The sequence below is a fragment of the Pan troglodytes genome, chromosome 8 (assembly GCF_028858775.2).
Source record: "Pan troglodytes isolate AG18354 chromosome 8, NHGRI_mPanTro3-v2.0_pri, whole genome shotgun sequence".
Taxonomy (NCBI): Eukaryota; Metazoa; Chordata; class Mammalia; order Primates; family Hominidae; genus Pan; species Pan troglodytes.
Genome location: NC_072406.2, coordinates 86374067 through 86395854, shown reverse-complemented (window position 1 = coordinate 86395854; position 21788 = coordinate 86374067). Strand labels below are relative to the sequence as shown.

The window sequence follows — 21788 nt, the reverse complement described above, 5'->3', positions numbered from 1 at the left end:
TCCCTGTGATAGAATAATTAAGTTCACAAAATGAAATTAGTAAGGAAGCCAGTTTATACAAATCTGTTTTCTTGCTAGCCATAAAACACATCAAATATTCCAGAAGATTTCAAGTTTCTTTAGAAAATGCTATTTTTAGCACTGTTCTCTTTAATCTAGGAAATGCCTATCCAGAATGAAGCCATGGTCTATAAAACTGATGTGTTCAGTCCATGAGTAAAAGCTGTTAAAACACTGAGCTATACTTGGCGTGGTTAAGACTTTGACCGAAGGTCCACAAGCAGAATTAGTCAATTGTTCCTCTGGATTAAACAGGATCTGAAGCAAAGCAGCAGCTGGATTAGCAATTCACAGTGGTGGAGACACTGGCTAGAGTTACCCACCTTCTCTTGTGGAAAATGTTGATAGATAATCCACATTTCACACCATCAGTGCTTTTCAAACTTTAACATGCATACAAATCTCGTGGATCTTGTTAAAATGCAGGTTTGGCACTGCAGGTATCAGTGACCAAAATTTTGCATTTCTTTATGTTCCCAGGTCTCACCAATTGCTTCTGGTCTGTGGGCCAGGCTGAGTGGCAAGCCTGTAAAGGTAGCAAGAGGTATCTGGTTTGCAACTTCTGCTTGACTTCCTATTACCTGTATGACTTTAAGCTGGTTCTTTTTTTTTTTTTTTTTTTTTTTTTTTTTTTTGAGATGGAGTCTCAGTCTATCACCCAGGCTGGAGTGCAGTAGCATGATCTCGGTTCACTGCAACCTCCGCCCCCATCCCCGGGGTTCAAGCAATTCTCCCACCTCAGCCTCCCGAGTAGCTGGGACTAAAGGCACGCACCACCATGCCTAGCTAATTTTTTTTTTCGTGTTTTTAGTAGAGACAAGGTTTCACCGTGTTGGCCAGGCTGGGCTTGAACTCCTGACCTCAAGTGATCCGCCCACCTCAGCCTCCCAAAATGCTGGGAATCAGGCATGAGCCACCACACCCAGCCTTTAAACTGGTTCTTAATCTGTCTGTCCCTCGGTTTACCCATTACATGCTGTTCAGGGCACTGTGAAGATTAAAATTTAATTAACTATAGTAAAGAGTCTAATAGAATCCTTGGCACATGGCATAATTATTACTTTGTTATTATCATAATAGTTAAACTTACATCTCTGGAGGCATGATCCCAAAGCTAACATGAACTTGGCCCTCTGAACAATCAAATGCACTTTTGCTCATGCTTAACATACTTTGGTAACACCTACCCTTGATTTGTAACATTAAAATTTTCAAATTAAAGCCAGGCACGGTGGCTCACGCCTGTAATCCCAGCACTTTGGGAGGCTGAGGCAGGAGGACCACAAGGTCAGGAGTTCGAGACCAGCCTGGCCAATATGGTGAAACCCCATCTTTACTAAAAATACAAGAATTAGCTGGGCGCAGTGGCACACACCTATAGTCCCAGCTACTTGGGAGGCTGAGGCAGGAGAATCACTTGAACCTGGGAGGCAGAGGTTGCAGTGAGCTGAGATTGCTCCACTGCACTCCAGCCTGGGCAACAAGAGCAAGACTCCATCTCAAAAAAAAAAAAAGAAAGAAAGAAAAAGAAAAAAAAATTTCAATTTGAAAAAACCTAGCCGGGCGCAGTGGCTCACACCTGTAATCCCAGCACTTTGGGAGGCCAAGGCGGGTGGATCACGAGGTCAGGAGATCGAGACCATCCTGGCTAACACAGTGAAACCCCATCTCTACTAAAAATAAAAAACAAAATTAGCCGGGCGTGGTGGCGGGTGCCTGCAGTCCCAGCCACTTGGGAGGCTGAGGCAGGAGAATGGTGTGAACCCAAGGTGGAGCTTGCAGTGAGCAGAGATCGTGCCACTGCACTCCAGCCTAGGTGACAGAGCAAGACTCCATCTCAAAAAAAAAGAAAAAAAAAAACTAATTTTGATACCAAAACAGGTAGTCTTAAAACTTTATTTTTTAACAAATATATTAAATTCAGTATAATTAAGGGAAGATATGGGTCTGCAATATTAAAATAGTTAATAAAATTGAAGCCACACCAAAGATATTTTTTAACTCATTTTTGATATTTGCATCTAACCGTTTTTTTTTTTTTTTGACATGGAGTCCCACTCTGTCACCAAGCTGGAGGGCAGTGGTGCACTCTCGGCTCACTGCAACCTCTGCCTCCCGGGTTCAAGCAATCCCCTAGGCGTGCGCCACCAGGTCTGGCAAATTTTTTGTATTTTAGTAGAGATGGGGTTTCACCATGTTGGCCAGGATGGTCTTGATATCCTGACCTCGTGATCCGCTTTTTTTTTTTTTTTTTTTTTGAGATGGAGTTTCACTCTTGTTGCCCAGGCTGGGGTGCAATGGCGCGATCTCGGCTCACTGCAACCTCTGCCTCCCAGGTTCAAGTGATTCTCCTGCCTCAACCTCCCTAGCAGCTGGGATTATAGGCATGTGCCACCATACCCAGCTGATTTTGTATTTTTAATAAGAGATGGGGTTTCTCCATGTTGGTCAGGCTGGTCTCAAACTCCCGACCTCAGGTGATCCACCCACCTCGGCCTCCCAAAATGCTGGGATTACAGGTGAGCCACCGCGCCCAGCCAATCAGCTGTCTGGCCAGGTGCAATGGCTCACACCTGTAATCCCAGCACTGAGGGAGACCAAGGCAGGAAGACCACTTGAGCCTAGGGGTTCAAAACCAGCTTGGGCAACATAGGGAGACCACACACCTGTAGTCAGAGCTACCTGGGAGGCTCAGATGGAAGGATGGCTTGAGCCCAAGAGTTCAAGGCTACAGCAAGCTGTGTTTGCGCCACTGCAATCTAGCCTGAGAGATAGAACAAGACCCTGTCTAAAAAAAAAAGAAAAAAGAAAAAAGAAAATCCATGTACTGTAGGAAATGAAAAAAAAGTTTTTTATTAATGGTCAAAAAAACTTTCAAAAAGTTTATTCTCTCAAAATTTAAGTACCAGTCATGTCAGCAGTTACAAACACAAAAATATTATTTCAAGAAAGAGGACTCATGTGATCTTTCAGAGTCAATAATGTAGCGACAAAAGTAAAGATATATTTTCCCAGGTAAAGGCAGAAGTTCTGTTATTCACAGCAACTTCCCTTCCCCAGCCTTTCATGCTCTATTTCTAATCTTTCCATTCTAGTCTTTTTCTAAATACACACACACACACACACACACACAGAGACAGAGAGAGACAGAAAGTGAGCGCTGAGAGAGAGAGTACTGAGTAACTACTACTTTTGATCAATTTTCTAAACAATTTATTTCAACCCTATTTTTTTCCTAAAAGCCTAGCTTATCCTACTTTAGGAGAAAATAGTCAACTGAAATTTTTAACCTTCAGTAGTCTTTTTACAATTAGAATAGCTGAATCAAGATAAGTGGGTCTGAATAGTTTGCTCTTCGTAAGACTGATATGTAAATATTCCATATACTTTATCTAATCTTGTGGTCTGGCCCTATAAAAGCAATCAGATACATAATCCAAAATAGCTAAGTGCCTCCAAATAGCATACCAAAAATGTGGACCCATCCACTAATCTCTTCAACAAATGCTTCAAGCCCCAAAATAATAGCAAAGTTCTCTTCAAACACAACCAGTTTGTTAAGGGTGCGATAAAACAAGCACTCTCATATAAAATTAATGGGAGTATAAATTAGTACATTTCTACTATAAAGAATTTTGGCAATATGTGTCAGTAATTCCAATTTTTAGGCAACTATCATTAAAAGAGAGACCAATGTGTATAAAGATTTGTATACCCAGTTATTCATTTCAGCCTTATTAACAATAGCAAAAATTTATTATATCCCAAATAACCAGAAATAGGGTAATAGTTAAATAAATTACAGAATGTTATGGAACTATTATAAAATGTTTCCACAGACTTTTTAGGGACATAAGAAAATGCTCATGATATAATGTTAAATGAAAAGAGCAAAACAAAAGGAAGTAGAGTATGAACTTGACTGTGTTTAAAAAAATACACACCATATATGCATAGAAAAAAATGAATGGAAAGAAATACACCTAAATGTTATTAGTTATCTCTGGAAAGTAGGATTATGCATAATTTTACTTTATTTACATTCATCCATCATTAATTTTCTAATACTGGTTTTACAGTTATAATTTTTATAATTATTATTAAATATCAACTTTCTTTTTTCTTTTTTCTTTGAGATGGAGTCTTGCTCTGTCACCCAGGCTGGAGTGCAGTGGCGCGATCTCGGCTCACTGCAGGCTCAGCCTCCCAGATTCACGCCATTCTCCTGCCTCAGCCTCCAGAGTAGCTGGGACTACAGGTGCCCGCCACCACGCCTGGCAAATTTTTTTTGTATTTTTAGTAGAGACAGGGTTTCACCGTGTTAGCCAGGATGGTCTCGATCTCCTGACCTCGTGATCCGCCTGCCTCGGCCTCCCAAAGTGCTAGGATTACAGGCGTGAGCCACCGTGCCTGGCCTTACTATCTTTTTTAAATGGCTTAAAAATACAAAACTTACTCCTGCCCTTTTTGAAAACTTGCATTTTTAAAATCATAACCTTGTTCCTGAGTTTTTTTAAAAAAAGAAATTCACAACCGTCAAAACTACCCTTATTTTTAGACAAATTGGGCTAATTTTATAAATGTTTCATTTTTTTCATGTATAAAGATTCTTTAAGACAGGAATAACAAAAATAAGGTGTCCTCATGATTTTTTTGATTAATTTTAAGTCATAACTTGACAAAAGTTAAAAGTCTGTATCCTACTTTTAGAGCTTTGCAAAGCCTTGACGAGCCCAGCTGTCATAACATGAATGTGGAATGTTTTCCCTGCATGTTACTTAAAAATACAAACCCTCATTTAATATGAATTCAAAAATCAGTAAAATAATATTATTTAAAGAATCTATATCATATCCAAAAAGAGAAACTTCTTAAAACTTGTCTCCCTAAAATAGTGTGCAGCCATGTAAAGGTCAGGAGCCTGGGAATGAGAAGGGATTCGAATCCTGGACTTACCAATAACTTTATTACTTTTGACAAATTATTACCTCTTTGACCATCAGTTTCCTTTTCTGAAACACAAAGGAGTTTGTTATAGGTGACATCTCAGGTTCCTTTAAGTTCTTATTAGACAATGAAAGAAAATACTTTGCATACTTGTATCTCAATACATATTGAATTTTTTTAAAGGAGTTGATAAATTTTAATGCAATTTTAGTTGGCTTTCATTATGGACAAGTTTATTCAAAGAAACACTGCTAAATCTATTAATTCTCTCCTGCAAAAGACATTGTAAGAATGCTATTATGTTGTTTGCTTTTAATCTTTTTATCATCTTTAGATTCTTATATGTCACATTTCACTTTAACATCACATATTCAAACAAAATACAATCTTTAAATGGAAGCTGGCAATTTATTTCCCTGGAGAATTTGAAGAGTACAATAACATTTGACTGATTGAACTTTATTTAGTAAGAATTCTTAGCAAAACTCCCTCCCAGGCACACCCACACAGTACTTCTTTATTTTCCGTGAGCTACAAATCTTTGACTCTCAAAGGCAACTCCAATCTGAAAGTACAAGATAACACTGCTTATCAATTATTTATGCTGCACAGAACATATTTTTAAACTATAGAAGTGAATATCACTATCATTTCACAACAGAAAAGGGATTTTAATACAAAAATATAGAAAGTACATCACAGAAATAAAGAATAGCCCTTCTCAAAAGCTTGTTGCTAACCTTATGAAATATATTTTCTTTTTCCTTTTTTTTTTAAGACAGGGACCCACTGTCACACAGGCTGAAGTGTACTGGCACAATCTTGGTTCACTGCAACTTCCGCCTCCCAGGCTCGAGCAATCCTCCCACCCCAGCTTCCTGAGCGGCTGGGACCACATATGCACGCCACCATGCCCAGCTAATTTTTTGGTAGAGATGTGGTCTCACGATGTTGCCCAGGCTGGTATCAAACTCCTGAGCTCAAGGGATCCACCTGCCTCAGCCTCCCAAAGTGCTGGGATTACAGGCATGAGCCACCACACCGGTCCTATATTTTCTATCTAAAAGATTTTCCTTATTTTGGCCAGGCACGGTGGCTCACGTCTGTAATCACAGCAGTTTGGAAGGACAAGGCGGGAGGATCACGAGGTCAGGAGTTCGAGACCAGCCTGACCAACGTGGAGAAACCCCATCACTACTAAAAATACACAAATTAGCCGGGTGTGGTGGCACATGCCTGTAATTCCAGCTACTCAGGAGGCTGAGGCAGGAGAATCGCTTGAACCCGGGAGGTGGAGGTTGCAGTGGGCCGAGGTCATGCCACTGCACTACAGCCTGGGCAACACAGAGAGACTCCGTCTAAAAAAAGATTTTCCTTATTTTTATCACTTCAACGTAGATCTGATCTATGATACTTCACAATCTTTTTTTTCTTTTTTTCTTTTTTTTTTTTTTTTGAGACAGTCTCGCTCTGTCGCCTAGGCTGGAGTGCAGTGGCACGATCTCGGCTCACTGCAAGCTCCGCCTCCCGGGTTCACGCCATTCTCCTGCCTCAGGCTCCCAAGTAGCTGCAACTACAGCGCATGCCATCATGCCCGGCTAATTTTTTAGTATTTTTAGTAGAGATGGGGTTTCACTGTGTTAGACAGGATGGTCTCGATCTCCTGACCTCATGATCTGCCCACCTCGGCCTCTCAAAGTGCTGGGATTACAGGCGTAAGCCACCGCGCCCAGCTCACAGTCTTTTAAATTGTTCATTCATTAACTCAACAAATATTTATCGAGCATCTGTTCTACTACAGGAGACACTACAGATTTGGCAAAGATCAAGAACATGTGCTGCCCTTTTAGAACTTACATTCTAAGGAGAGAAAGATGAATAATTAAGTAACAAAAAAGAACAGCATCAAATGATCATAAGTGCTATTCAAAGAATTAAAACCAGCAGATCAATGTAGAGAAAGAAATTTTAAACTTTAAATCATTTCTTCAAAAGCATAAAACCCTCAGTATTCCATGGAAAAATAATATACATACTCAAATTGAACTATGAAAATTTACCAAAAGCAGACAAATTTCCCAATGGAGGAAAAAACACTTTAAAAGTGATCATCCTTCAAAGGGCAATAACAGAATTAAAAGCTTGGATATATAATTCAGTCATGTTTTTCTAAATTATTTTACATAATTGTGGCAGACTTAAAATGGGAACAATATCTTAGAGACAAGAAGTCTATGTTCCCTTCTCTTAAATCTGGGCTAGCCTGGAACTCCTCTGACCAATAGTGTATAGTGAAGGTGATGCTATGCCAGATTCTAAGCTAGCCTTTGAGAGGGCTGCCAGCTCCTGCTTTGGTCTCTTGGAGCTGCCACGTGAGAAGTCCAACTACCCAGCTGAAGAAACCACAGAGAGGATCTCAAACTACACTAAGAGAAGCCCAGTTGAGCCAAGCCTCCAGTTACCCTAAGGCATAAGGTGAGTGAATAAAGATAAGATGGACCCTCCAGACCAGACCTGTTGTCAGCTAAACACCTCCAAGTGATCTTATTCACCATATAGAACAGAATCAACAGGCCAAGCTGTGTCTGAATTCCTAATCCAAAAATCATCACATCTAATAAAGTAGTTATTTTAAGCCACCAAATTTTGGAATAGAAAACCAAACTGTGTGAAAAATACATTTTTTGGCCAGACACAGTGGCTCACGCCTGTAATCCTAACATTTTGGGAGGCTGAGGCGGGAGGATCACTTGAGCTTAGGAGTTCAAGACCAGCCTGGGCAACATAGTGAGACCTCATCTCTATTATATTTTTCTACATTTATATTTTTTAATTAAAAATACATTTTTTACATTGTAACCCAGTACCCTATACATATAACTGAAACAATGATTCACAGAGCAATACTTACCTCTTAGGTACTCAATGCACAATATTTTTTATTCTATTTCTCGTTTATAAAATACCACTTGTGCAATACTCAAAAAGGCTCATGTAGTCTGGAAAACATTTTAGTCTATACAACTCACTTAACAGGTGCATTCACAAATCCAGACAGAGACCTTAATAGGACTCAGGTGTCCTTATCCCTAATCCAAAGCTCTTTTCCTTGCACCATGCTAAAAGCCAATAGGTATTACAGTTTGTAACCAGAAGTTCCTCACAAGCTCATATAAACACCTCAGAACTGAGTGAAAGCTTAAAAAGCTTCATGGAAGTCATGTAGCAATCAGAAATAGCTAAGAGGAACTGAGACTTTTCCTATTTTAACCATTTCTTTTTTTTTTCTTCTTTTTTTTTTTTTTTGAGACGGAGTCTCACTTTGTCACCCAGGCTGGAGTGCAGTGGCGCAATCTTGGCTTATTGCAACTTCCATGTTCCAAGTTCAAGCGATTCTCCTACCTCAGCCTCCTGAGTAGCCAACGTGGGCAGAACACTTGAGGCCAGGAGTTTCAGACCAGCCTGGGTGACATGGCAAAACCTCATCTCTACAAAAAATACCAAAATTAGTTGGGCGTGGTGGCACAAGCCTGTGGTCCCAGCTACTTGGGAGGCTGCAGTGGGAGGATGGCTTGAGCCCGGAGGCGAATGTTACAGTGAGCTAAGATTGTTCAACTGCACTACAGCCTCTGCAACCAAGTAAGACCCCATCTCAAAAAATAGTACTAATAAATTGTTCTTAACTAGAACATTTTAATTAAACACAAGCAAAATTGGTTTGTCTAAAGTTTTGATTAGAAAATACAATCTACTGGCCGGGCATGGTGGCTCACGCCTGTAATCCCAGCAATTTGGGAGGCCGAGGCGGGCAGATCACCTAAGGTTGGAACTTCAAGACCAGCCAGGCCAACACAGTGAAACCCCGTCTCTACTAAAAATACAAAAATTCACTGGGTGTGGTGGCACATGCCCTTAATCCTAGCTACTTGGGAGGCTGAGTCAGGAGAATCACTTGAACCCAGGAAGTGGAAGTGTACCCAGGAGGCCACTGCACTCCAGCCTGGGCAACAAAGCAACTCTGTCTCAAAAAAACATGAGAAAAAAGAAAATATAATCTACTAAAAATTCCAGTTCAATGAGTTAATCCATTTGCAAACCATACCACTAAGTAGATCCCACAAGAGAATAATTATTTTGGGGGGGATAAAACTACATATGTGTGAATAAGAAAACTTGAGAGACACAAGTCTAGACAAGATTATAAAACACAATTGACAATTGCCACAGAATTTCTTTAAACAGTGTGCTTATCTAGCACATACAGAATTTACTGACAACTTCTCAATTTCTATCTTCATACATAATATAAACAGCAAGATGCATGAGTCAGAGGTCCTGAACGTGAGATGAATGTTTACTACTTAGGGACTCTTAACCTCTCGGGGGTCTGTTTCCTCAGCTAAAGACAGATTGCCTGGTTGTCTTCTTGTGGAGATCAATAAGAAAATGTAAGTGAAAGTACTTGACATTTTCTTCAAATATGTTATTCTTATCTTAAAAAAAAATTAAATTTAATTAAAAAAAAAACTCCCCAGGAAATTGATGCTTCATTTCTTATTGCAGAGCCTAGAGCAACGGTAAGTTATAAGACTCAGGATCAAATCTCACCTTGGATACTTAGTAGCTATAACTTACTGTGTTACCTTACTGATACCACCTAGCCTCTCTGGGCTTTAATACCCTCAACTGTACAACCCAAATATTAGACTCTGATTTTAAGTACCTCATCAAGCACTAATAATCTAAAAAGTCTAAAATATGTTCAGAGTTTTCAAAAATCACAAGAAACTGTGAACCACCATTTCAAAGCCACATCTGGCTGATACTGAAATCTGCTGCTGCTTTCACACCCCAACTCGATGTCTTGCAGGAAATCTCAGCTCTAGGAGGGAACATTTCCAACTCTACCTGAGAATAGGCACTCTTAGGCATCTCCTCCCTCCGCTGCTCCTATCCCAACTCCCACCAGCATTCCCAAGCAGTCTTCGGAAATATGAAAGTAGTTTCTCAAAGAGAAAGGCTGAGAGAGCCTGCTTTAACCTGTTTTATGAGAGTAAAGAATCAACATCTTGGGAAACAAAGAAAACACTTAAAGATCTTTGAGTTTGACTTGATATCTACAAGAAACTAACACGTCTTCTCAGGAATGGAGTTTATTGAAACTTCACAGAGAACTGAGGTCAAAGGTCTCTGATGTGGTGTTTTTTTACATTTGAAAAATGTAGGAATGCTACACGAATATGGGGGAAATAGTGCTAAAGAAGAGATTCTTGTCCTCCAGAGGAAACTAGGCAAAGATAAGAATCTACGAGTATAAGTCTAGAAATGTATATATTTCTCTAAAGAACACCCTTAGGATATTCAAACAGAGATGAATACCCCTAAGGAAGTCAATGTATTATGTAGAGAAGAACCTACACTCCCCTCCCAAAAAAAAGGACAAATTTTTCCTTTTTTAAGATGGAGTCTCACTCTGTCGCCCAGGCTGTGGTGCAGTGGAGCAATCTGGGCTCACTGCAACCTCTGCCTCCCAGGTTCAAGCAATTATCCTGCCTCAGCCTCCCAAGTAGCTGGGATTACAGGCGCCCACCACCATGCCCAGCTAATTTTTGTATTTTTAGTAGAGACAGGGTTTCAACATGTTGGCCAGGCTAGTCTCGAACTCCTGACCTCAAGTGATCTGCCTGCCTCAGCCTCCCAAAGTGCTGGGATTACAGGCATGAGCCAACATACCCAGCCTAAAATACTATTTTTAATAAACATTTTATACTATGTACTGAATTTAATAATGTAACCAAGTTTTATTATAATATCTCAAACCTAAACAATCAAATTTAATACATTTGGATGAACAAGCAATAAGTAAAACAAGACAAAGTAGAATTTCATCACTATGTTTTATATGCATCAACATGCTATCCCATGATAAAATGTAGTATAATCAATTCATCCTGAGTAGGTGAGAACAGATATAGCCAACAGCATAAATCTGCATCACTTCTACGGCTTAATGGCTTCAATCTTCAACAAAACTAAGAACTAAAAATGATAACTAAGGTCTCAGCTGGGCTGAGAAAAAACTATTTTAAAAAATTCTATTTTAGGAGAAGACTTCCTCAGTCAAGCCTATAAAACAACAAACTATTTAAATCTCTATGTGGTTAAGTTCAAAGACAAACAAGAGAACTGTTTATTTGTAAAGGAAATAATTTTCTTGCATTTCAATTTGTTTCCTCAAAAACTTAGTAATTTTTCAGACTGCCATTCTAGGGCTAAGAAGGAAACAGTTTCTTTTGCTATATCAAGATTAAAGGAATTTGAGAAAACCTAAGACATCTGAATTTGATTTTTTTGCCCTATTTTGTTTTTAAGTGACCCCTCCTAGATGAGTCAATAGAGACAAACTTCTTTAAAAACAAATTTTGTGGTATTATGGATTCATTTCACAGTACGTTATGTTACACAGTACATTATGAAATTCTGAACAGTATTACTGACCTTCCATGCTTGTGCAGTTCTAATTACACTGCAAACAGCCTTACTAATTAAAGGCTTGCTAACACAGAGAAAAGAGATTCATCATTCTAACAGGTCACTGGGATCTTCTTTGTACATTCACTCTTTCAGAAACTCTATTCCTCCCCCAAATACGCAATTCTACTATATTAAAAGAAGAAAGAATGAGTGAAGACATCAACCACAGGACCTTAAGAAAAGGTTACTGTTGGCCGGGCACAGTGGCTCGCGCCTGTAATCCCAACACTTTGGGAGGCCGAGGCGGATGGATCACGAGGTCAGGAGATCGAGAACATCCTGGCTAACATGGTGAAACCCCGTCTCTACTAAAAATACAAAAAATTAGCCAGGTGTGGTAGCGGGCACCTGTAGTCCCAGCTACTCAGAGGCTGAGGCAGGAGAATCACTTCAACCCGGAAGGTGGAGGCTGCAGTGAGCCGAGATCATGCCACTGCACTCCAGCCTGGGTGACAGAGCAAGACTCGTCTCAAAAAAAAAAAGAAAGAAAATGTTACTGTTCACGTAGGAGAAGTGTATTTATTCTGGGGGAATTTTTCCCCATAGACAAATATAATAAATGGCTATTATAATCGAGCTCACTATGGTCACCAGAAAGAACAGAAACACAAACTGGGGCCAGGCGTGGTGGCTCACACCTGTAATCCCAGAACTTTGGGAGGCCAAGCCAGGCAGATCACTTGAGGTCAGGAGTTCAAGACCAGCCTGGCCAACATGGTGAAACCTAAAAACACAAAAATACAAAAATGAGCTGGGTACGGTGGTGCATGACTGTAATCCCAGCTACTCAGGAGGCTGAGGCAGGAGAATTGCTTGAACCCGGGAGGTGGAGGTTGCAGTGAGGTGAGATCATGCCACTGCACTCTAGCCTGGGCGACACAGTGAGACTCTGTCTCACTCTCACACACACACACACACACACACACACACACACACACACGAAATGCAATCGGGAGTACCTTTCTTATCCTTTAGTATCAGGTTGATTTTGCACACAAGCTCACTCCATTTAACAAAAAAATGAAAGGCCAAAGAATCGTGAAGTATTTTCAGGTAATAGTTCTCTCCATCAACTCCCATTATTGGTAAGAATTTATAGACAACACATGAATCCATTTTGCACCATTAAATGCTACAAGCAGCCGAGCCCAGTGGCTCACGCCTGTAATCCCAGCAGTTTGGGAGGCCAAGGTGGGCGGATCACAAGGTCTGGAGTTTGAGACCAGCCTGGCCAACATGGTGAAACCCTGTCTCTACTAAAAATACAAAATTTAGCCAGGTGTGGTGGCAGGCACCTGTAACCCCAGGTACTCGGGAGGCTGAGGCAGGAGAATCGCTTGAAACCAGAAGGCGGGGGTTGCAGTGAGCCAAGATCGTGCCACTACACTCCAGCCTGGTCAACAAGAGTGAAACTCTGTCTAAAAAACAAACAAACAAAATCTTTAAAGGGTTAAGAGGCCAGGCATGCAGCTCAGGCTTGTAATCCTAGCACTTTAGGAGGCTGAGGCAGGAGGACTGCTTGAGTTCAGGAGTTCAAGACCAGCCTGGGCAATAGAGTGAGACCCTGTTTCTACAAAAGAAAATTTTTTCTTTAATTAGCTGGGCACAGTGGTGCATCCCTGTAGTTCCAGCTACTCTGGAGGCTGAGATAGGAGGATCGCTTGAGCCTGGGAGGTCAAAGCTGCAGTGAGCCATGATTGTACCACTGCACTCCAGCCTAGGCAACACAGCAAGACCCCCTCATCTCAAAAAAACAAAAAAAAAAGCGTTAAGAATTCCGTGATTCTGCCAGGAATGGTTGCTCACACCTGTAATCCCAGCACTTTGGGAGGCTGAGAGGGAAGATCACTTGAGGCCAGGAGTTCAAGACAGGCATGGGCAAGACCAGCATGGGCAACATAGTGAAACCCTGTCTCTAAAAACAAAAAAAAAATTAATTAAAATTTTAAAATAAATAGGCCAGGCGCGGTGACTCATGCCTGTAATCCCAGCACTTTGGGAGGTTGAGGCAGGTGGATCACGAGATCAGGAGATCGAGACCATACTGGCTAACACAGTGAAACCCCGTCTGTACTAAACACACACACACACACAAATTTAGCCAGGTGTGGTGGTGTGCACTTGTAGTCCCAGCTACTCAGGAGGCTGAGGCAGGAGAACTGCTTGAACCTGAGAGGTGAATGTTGCAGTGAGCCGAGATCATGCCACTGAACTCCAGTCTGGGCAGCAGAGCGAGACTTCATCTCAAAAAAATAAATAGGAATTCCTTGATTCAACAGAAATTCAGAGCCTGTTATACTGCAATGAAGTGATCAGTTATGAGGCACTAAGAGTTATTCAACTAGTTTCCCAACTTCAAGTAGCAATAGGTGAGATAAAACATGCACATACTGTACATTGCAATAACGCAAAGTATAAAGTACAAACAGTCAAAGGAGAAACCATTTCTAGGTTTGGTGAGTAGAAAAGTTTTATAGAGAAGAGAGAATTTGGCTAGACCTTGAAGACTGAGGTTGTCGGGTTTTTTGGAAGGGGAGAAGAGGAAGGTTGTTTTAATAAATATTGTACATGCTAAAATGGATTTTTCTCTTGCTGAGGGAATGACACTACCTCCCTTACTCTACAAGGTCCTGTCGGAGTTGTTGATTACAGTGTACCCATCAACACCCATCCATTTCCCCCCCATATACGAACAATGCCTACACTCACTGGCTCCCCATATACCTAGTACTACCCACACACACACACACACACACACACACACACACACACACACCCCTACCTGCATGCACGCACACAACAGACGGGCAGACAGTGAGAATGTATCCAAGGCCAGCCCAAATCTCCACCTCTGATACAGTGATTGTAATGCAGGGCAGGTAAGCCCCAGAACTGGGGCTTAGCCCAGGATGGTGCTTGGCTTCATCCAGGAAAAAATTCAAGGGTCAGCCAGTGGTGTGTCAGCAACTTTTATTGAAGCAGCAGTGTAAAGCATCGGCAGAGGTACTGCCCCTTGCAGAGCAGGGCTACCCCATAGGCAGTATGCCCAGAGTAGCAGCTCAGAAGCAGTTCTGTGGTCATATTTATACCCAATTTTAATTATATACAAATTAAGAGGCAGATTATGCAGAAATTTCTAGGAAAAGGGTGGTAACTTCCAGGACACTGTCATGAAAAGGGACGCTAACTTCTGGGTGTTGCCGTGGCAATGGTAAACTGACATGGCACATTAGTAGGTGTGACTTACGGAAAGCTGATTCCACTCTGTCCCTGTTTTAGCTAGTCCTCAATTTGGTCCAGTGTCTGAGCCCCACCTCCAGAGTTGAGTCCCACCTCCTACCTCAACTGGTTCAAGGTAGTGTGTAACACAGGCAGAACCAAATTTCTCTCAAAACTGATACAAGCATATAGAAAAACTCTCTTCCTTTGGACTCATGAGATTTTGGCTTGGAGTTGAGAACTGCCATCTTGTTACATTGAAATGGCCTACGTGAGAGATAAATTGAATCTAAAGGACAACAGAGACAAGCGGTGAACTCCTAGATTGAGTCATATTTAGATGGACTTTAGGCCAGGTGCTGTGGCTCACACCTGTAATCCCAGCACGTTGGGAGGCCAAGGCAGGTGGATCACCTGAGGTCAGGCATTTGAGACCAGCCTGGCCAACATTGTGAAACCCTGTCTCTACTAAAAATACAAAAAGTAGCTGGGCATGGTGGTGCATGCCTGTAATCCCAGCTGCTCGGGAGGCTGAGGCAGGAGAGTTGCTTGAACCCAGGAGGTGGAGGTTGCAGTGAGCTGAGATCGTGCCACCGCACTCCAGCCTGGGTGACAGATCAAGACTCCATCTCAAAAAAAAAAAAAATTAGATGGACTTTCCAGTTAGGTTGAGTCAACTGAGTCTTTCAGAGATTTCAAAATGGTTCTAAGTATGAACCAAAGTCTAGCCTAAGCATGTAGAAAGCAAGTAGCCAAGTGACCACTTCAACATAATTTCTGATAATCCCTAATTCAGTGAGTGACCAATGATCACACAGGCTACCTTCACATCTGCAATCCTGTTTGCAGGTAACATAGTAAAATAGCAGGACTCACTACTAACCAAATGTGGCTTGCTGACAAAATGGTTAAGACCATGTTAATACAGTAACCAAACTGTTGTGCCTACAGAAGGCAAGAATTTCTTACATAATTGCTATACATATATATCTTCTAAATTGTAAAGAAAATACTAAAGTCAGCATGCATGCAATGAAAGTAAAAATGCAAATAGAAACTCAGATGTTCTTATATCAAAGGCTAATCACATTGCTTCTAGATCTGAAGTGTAAGAACCAAATTTTTAAAGAAATGGTACGAAGCCAAAAGTACAAACAACATCAGAAATAATACACATAAATGAGAGCAAAAACTCTAAATCTGCTTTGAAAAACCATCAGAACATATCTTCTTCAAGCAGTATGTGAAACTTCAGTTTGTGAGACCATTTTGTAAAACAGCCTTCCAAATCTTCAAGTCCAAAAGTTGAAGAGAAGTCTGTCTTTTCAGTTACTACTGGAGAGGAAGAAAAGCCTAATAACTCAGTGACATCAACTGTACTGGTATTACAGTAGAGCTAGCCAAAAAGTATCTTTGAAATGAGCATCTACTGAGTATCATAGAAGTGCAGAACAGTGACTAGAGAAAAAAATCTAGGAACTAACTCTGATGAGAAATTATTGTTCCTGCATAGTAGCCAACTTTTAAAAGTAAACTATAAATAAGTAATAAAAGTCCACAATCCCTTTCTTAAATCCTTGGGGCAGGGTATGTTTTGGAATTCAGAATTTTATGAATTTTAGGAAGGTAACACTGCACTATATATTTTGTAGAACACCCAGGAGGAATTCATGTGGCATGTCATTAACAGCCTAATATTTCCATAGCAAAGCATATACATTTGTGTCAGACAAATAAATACTACTGACACCTTTACATCAGTTCAAATTTTGCTGCCAAATTAATTCATCTCAAACTTTTTAAAAAACTTCCAGCTTCCAGAGCTTTGGGATTTCAGAAATATAACTTAAAAGATTATAGCCTACAATAAAGTCATAATAATTATGTTACCAAGTTTCAGATGTATTTGGTATCCCAGAGGTCCATTCTGTAAAGATGATATTTAGCCACTCAGCACTTGGCCACTTATATATTCAGTGTACTTCAAGTCTCTCCAACTTAAAAGCAAGATTCCTAATATGTTCAGTGTAGAAACATTGGAAAATACAAGTTTTTTTTTAAACCTCATAATTCTTCCACCTAAAGATGCCCACTATTAAATTTGGAGTGTCTAAATTTTCAGTCTTTCTATAATAGATACATTAATATAATTAGCAAGAAAATCTCTGTAGTTTTAGTTTATATTTTTGTTTCCATCTTACTAGATACATATAATGCCCTTTCAAGCTGAGAACTGGTCTTTCTTAAATTTTGGTAAATTCTCAGCCATCAGCTCTTCCAACCTGGCTTCTCCACCATTCACATTATTTCCTCTTTTTGGAACTCCCAGTTAGATGTAAGTTGGTGCCTCTCAATTTATGGAGTTGCGCTGTTGCCCAGGCTGGAGTGCAATGGCACGATCTCGGCTCACCCCAACCTCCACTTCCCAGGTTCAAGAGATTCTCCTGCCTCAGCCTCCTGAGTAGCTGGGATTATAGGCATGGACCACCACATCCAGCTAATTTTGTATTTTTTTTTTTTTTTTTTTAGTAAAGATGGAGTTTCTCCATGTTGGTCAGGCTGGTCTCAAACTCCCAACCTCAGGTGATCTGCCCGCCTTGGCCTCCCAAAGTGCTGGGATTACCGGCATGAGCCATCATGCCCAGCTCATATTTGTTAATTCCTATTTATTTCTCTGTGATACATCTGGGTACTTTCTTCCAATTCATTAATTTTCCCTTCAAATTTGTCTGGTCTAGAGTTCAACTGACCTATTTTTTTTTAATTTCAATAATTCCATTTTTTCTTTAATATAGCCATCTATTTCATATCTACCTATTTTTGATTCATGTTTTTTTATGACCATTATTTCTTTTATCTTTTTTAAGGATCTTTAAAATACTTACAATTGTTTTGAAATTACCCATATTTCCATCAGATTTTTTGTGAATTTATCTCTTGGTAACTGTGTTAATTTTCTAAGTAATGGTCTTCCTCGTGTGTTTATAGGCTCAGACTTTCCCTCTTTTCCCAGGGGTTCTGTGATAGGCCACCCCTCTTCCAGAGTCCACGACCTCCAAGCTTGGTGCTCTTGTACTAGCTGATAGTGGGGAAACCACAGTTCCTGACTCTGAGCCATCTGGCAGCTCAGCCACTTCTGTATCTTCACTCCAGGTCCACAGCTTTTTAAAGCAACAGCCAAGAGCAGATGTTTTCAGCCCTCTTTCATCCAGTCTCAGCCCAGCTTCAGTTTCATACAGAGCATCTGACCCCAGGTCCCCTACATGTTATTTCTACTAGCTCCTGAACCCAGAGTCTAACTGCATGTTTCTTTTCTGTTCTTGGTCCCTGGAGATGTTTATCTTGTTCTTGAGTATATCTATATCTTTTCCTTTCCTTTTTAAATTTTTAATTGCTGCGTTTCCCTCTCAACATCCTTATGAGGTTCGTACTATTACTATACCCATTTTACAGGTGAGAAAAGAGGTATGGGGCAAGTAGCCAATCTTCCCGAGATCACTAGCTAATAAGGATCAAGGGTCAAACCAGATAGCTGATGCCAGAGACCATGCTCTTAACCACTGCTCTACTGGGATCCATTCTGACCAGAATGCTCTTTAAAATTTTGATACTTTTTTTCCCCCACCTAACTGTAAACACTTTGGACACAGGAAAGATATTTTGTTTTCTTTTTTTGAGACAGAGTCTTGCTGTTACCCAGGCTGGAATGTAGTAGTGCCAGTGCCTCAGCTTCCAGAGTGGTTGGGACTACAGGAACCTGCTGCCATGCCTGGCTAAGTTTATTTTTGTAGAGCTAGGGTCTCACTATGTTGCCCAGGCCAGTCTAGAACTCCTGGCCTCAAGCAATCCTCCCACCTTGGCCTCCCAAAGTGCTGGGATTACAGGCATGAGCCACCCCATGTGGCTAGGATTTTAATTGATGGAAGTAAAGCAAAGACATATTCCAGGTAAAAAAGCAGCACATCAGCCTCATGTTTTATTTGAGGCTGAATATTCAGTCTAGGCCTGTACCCAAAATAAGAAACACAGTCTTCAATGCCCCTTGTTTTCCTAAGGCCCTTCCCACTTTCCCTGAGTTTCAAGCACTTCCATGCTTGTCCCTGGATACCCAGAACCATCCATGCAAGCTTTCCTCTGGCTCTCTCTACCACCCTCACGCTGCACAAGTATATATTGCCCAGGAAAGGATCTTATTAAGGCATTCATACTAAGTGCATTAGGGGACTTTTGTTTTCCATTCCTTCATAGCCCAAAGCCTTAATCTTAAAGGATTAAATTTGCGAATATAAGTAAAAGGCATGCAATATCATCCAAAAATAACCAAACTCTTTCAATAGTAGATTATCATGATGAAAAAAGAAAATAGTAGCCAAGCTCAATTTTAGGCTGCATTATTAAAAGTATAGGGTCGCCGGGCACGGTGGCTCACCCCTGTAATCCAGCACTTTGGGAGGCTGAGGCGGGTGGATCACGAGGTCAGGCGATCAAGACCATCCTGGCTAACACGTCTCTACTAAACCCCGTCTCTACTAAAAATACAAAAAATTGGCCGGGCGTGATGGCAGGCGCCTGTAGTCCCAGCTACTCAGAGGCTGAGGCAGGAGAATGGCATGAACCCGGGAAGCGGAGCTTGCAGTGAGCCGAGACCGTGCCACTGCACTCCAGCCTGGGCGACAGAGCGAGACTCTGTCTCAAAAACAAAAACAAACAAAAATATATATATATATAGGGTCTAGAAAAATGAAAGTTATCAGTGCCACTCTATGCAATAAACATTAATTAAGGCCAGGCTTGGTGGCTCACACATGTAATCCCAGCACTTTGGGAAGCCAAGGAATCCTCCTGCCTCAGCCTCCTGTGTAGCTGGGACCACAGGCATATGCCACCATGTCCAGCTAGTTTTTGTTTCGTTTTTTTTAAAGATTCGAGGGTCTCATTTTGTTGCCCAGACTGGTCTCGAACTTCTGGGTTCAAGCAAACCTCCCACCTTGGCCTCCCAAAGTGCTGGAATGTAGGTGTGAGCCACCATGCCCAGCTCCTAGGTTTAATTTTAGAACACAGGGTCCATAGTGAGGTAGGAGATAGAGGAAAATAATAAAAGGGGTCCATGGAAGTGAAATACTTAGGAAGCAATATTTGAGAAAAGCTCAGCATTTGCTGATTAGAGAACTGTAGTTTGTTTCCTTTTTAGTACTATTAAAAGTCATGATCCTTAATAATCCTTAATTGCTAATGTCAGATGGAGTAATGATATGGGCTTTCAGGATTCAACGTTTCCTAACATCAACTTCAGAGTTTACAAATATTTGCCGTGATGAATAAGTAGAGCTGTGCCTAAAGAAAAGTAGGCAGAACTTGAGGCTGAAAGTAAAGAGACTGCTTAGGAAGTCAAAACAAAATCTAAGCAAAAGATAAAGTCTAAATGTAAGGTGTGGCAGCAGGAATGGAAAAGGAAAGACATTATAATGTGGATGTAAAATGAATCAAATATCTAGGTCTCAAACTTTGGAGTAAAGGAGGTTACTGGTGCCATTAACAGATGCAGGAAATATGGAAAAATGCACAGATTCAGGATAACAGATAATTTAGTTTGGTATATATGACTTCGAAATGTCAGAAAGTCACTCAGAAGCACATACTCAGCAGACAGTTAAAATTAAGGTATGGGAAGGCAGGGCACGGTGGCTCACACCTGTAATCCCAACACTTTGGGAGGCCGAGGCAGGCGGATCGCTTGAGGTCAGAAGTTCAAGACCAGCCTAGCCAACATGGCAAAATCCCGTCTCTACTAAAAATACAGAAATTAGCCAGGCATAGTGGTGTACGCCTGTAATCCCAGCTACTTGGGAGGCGGAGGCAGCAGAATTGCTTGAACCCAGGAGGCAGAGGTTGCAGTGAGCCGAGATGGTGCCACTGCACTCCAACCTGTGCGCCAGAGTGAGACTCCAACTCAAAAATATATACAAAATTAAATTAAATTAAGATCTGAGAACTGAGAGGCACAGAGATAGAAAGGACACATGTGAGAGTGTCTAATACAAAGCCTGGACCCCATACATCTCTGCTTCAGTCAGACTATCTGCACTTCCCCAACAGAGGCAGCTCTCTCCCAGTTCTGCCACCAAACAAACTTTCCTATAAGGCAGATACCCTACTTCACAGATACCCTACAGTCACAGATGACTGGTTAACTCCTAGTCATCTTTAAGAATGCTCAGGTGTCATTTTCCCAAACCCCACTTATTTCCCACCAAGAGGATGGTACCTGTGCCTTACCTCTTTCTCTCTCTATATATATCCAGTTTTTAACACCATGTCTAAAATAGCATGTACTTGAAAGACAAACTGAAGGAAAAGAGTTGGCACGTGCTCAACAAGCCTTGGAAGGCACTGTAGCCTCTTAAGAGGCGATCGCTAAAGAAATGAACTTGGATGAGATTTCCAAAGGAGAGAAAAGAAAACTAAGTTGTCTTAAATATAAGTGATCATCATGGAACACCTTCATCTAGGGAGCAGTTCCCAAAAATGTTTCTCCACTTCTTTCATCACAAAATACCTCGTCTGTAACACAGGAATCATTGCTCCTACCTCATAGGTCACTGGGAGGGTTAAAAGAGATAACATATATAGAGCACATAGTATAATGTCTAGCACTCAATTAACGTTCCCTTCTTTCCCCTAATCCCACGTGAAAACATGTTAGAGCCTGATTCTTTCTTTATAAGCAACTGTTATATGCTGAAAAGCAACCGAGCCTAGAAAAATAATAGATATTTGAGAAAGGCAGACTAGTCTTGTCAGATGCTCCCTCTAGAACAGATTTCTCAACCTCAACACTGTTGACATATTTGGCCAGATAATTCTTTGTTGTGGGGGTTGTCCTATGTAGGATGTTTAGCAGCATCCCTGAATTCCATCCACTAGGTGCCAATAGCTCTCCCTACCAAAAATATCTTTCTAGACCATGCCAAATGTCCCCTGGAGGGCAAAATTTCCCCTGGTGGAGAATTATTGTCCCAGAGCTGACC

General features: G+C 41.0%; 1 protein-coding gene across 6 annotated transcripts in view; it reads right to left on the bottom strand.

The window, feature by feature from the left end:
- Positions 1-21788, bottom strand: part of ADK (adenosine kinase) — a 558353-nt gene that overhangs the window by 534459 nt on the left and 2106 nt on the right. Inside the window, exon 2 of one of the 6 annotated variants that reach the window (XM_016918648.4) lies at positions 384-586. The exons of the other annotated variants lie outside the window; for them this stretch is intronic. The gene's annotated coding sequence lies outside the window, so the exon portion shown is untranslated. The remainder of the gene's footprint in view (positions 1-383; positions 587-21788) is intronic. 6 annotated transcript variants of the gene reach the window in all.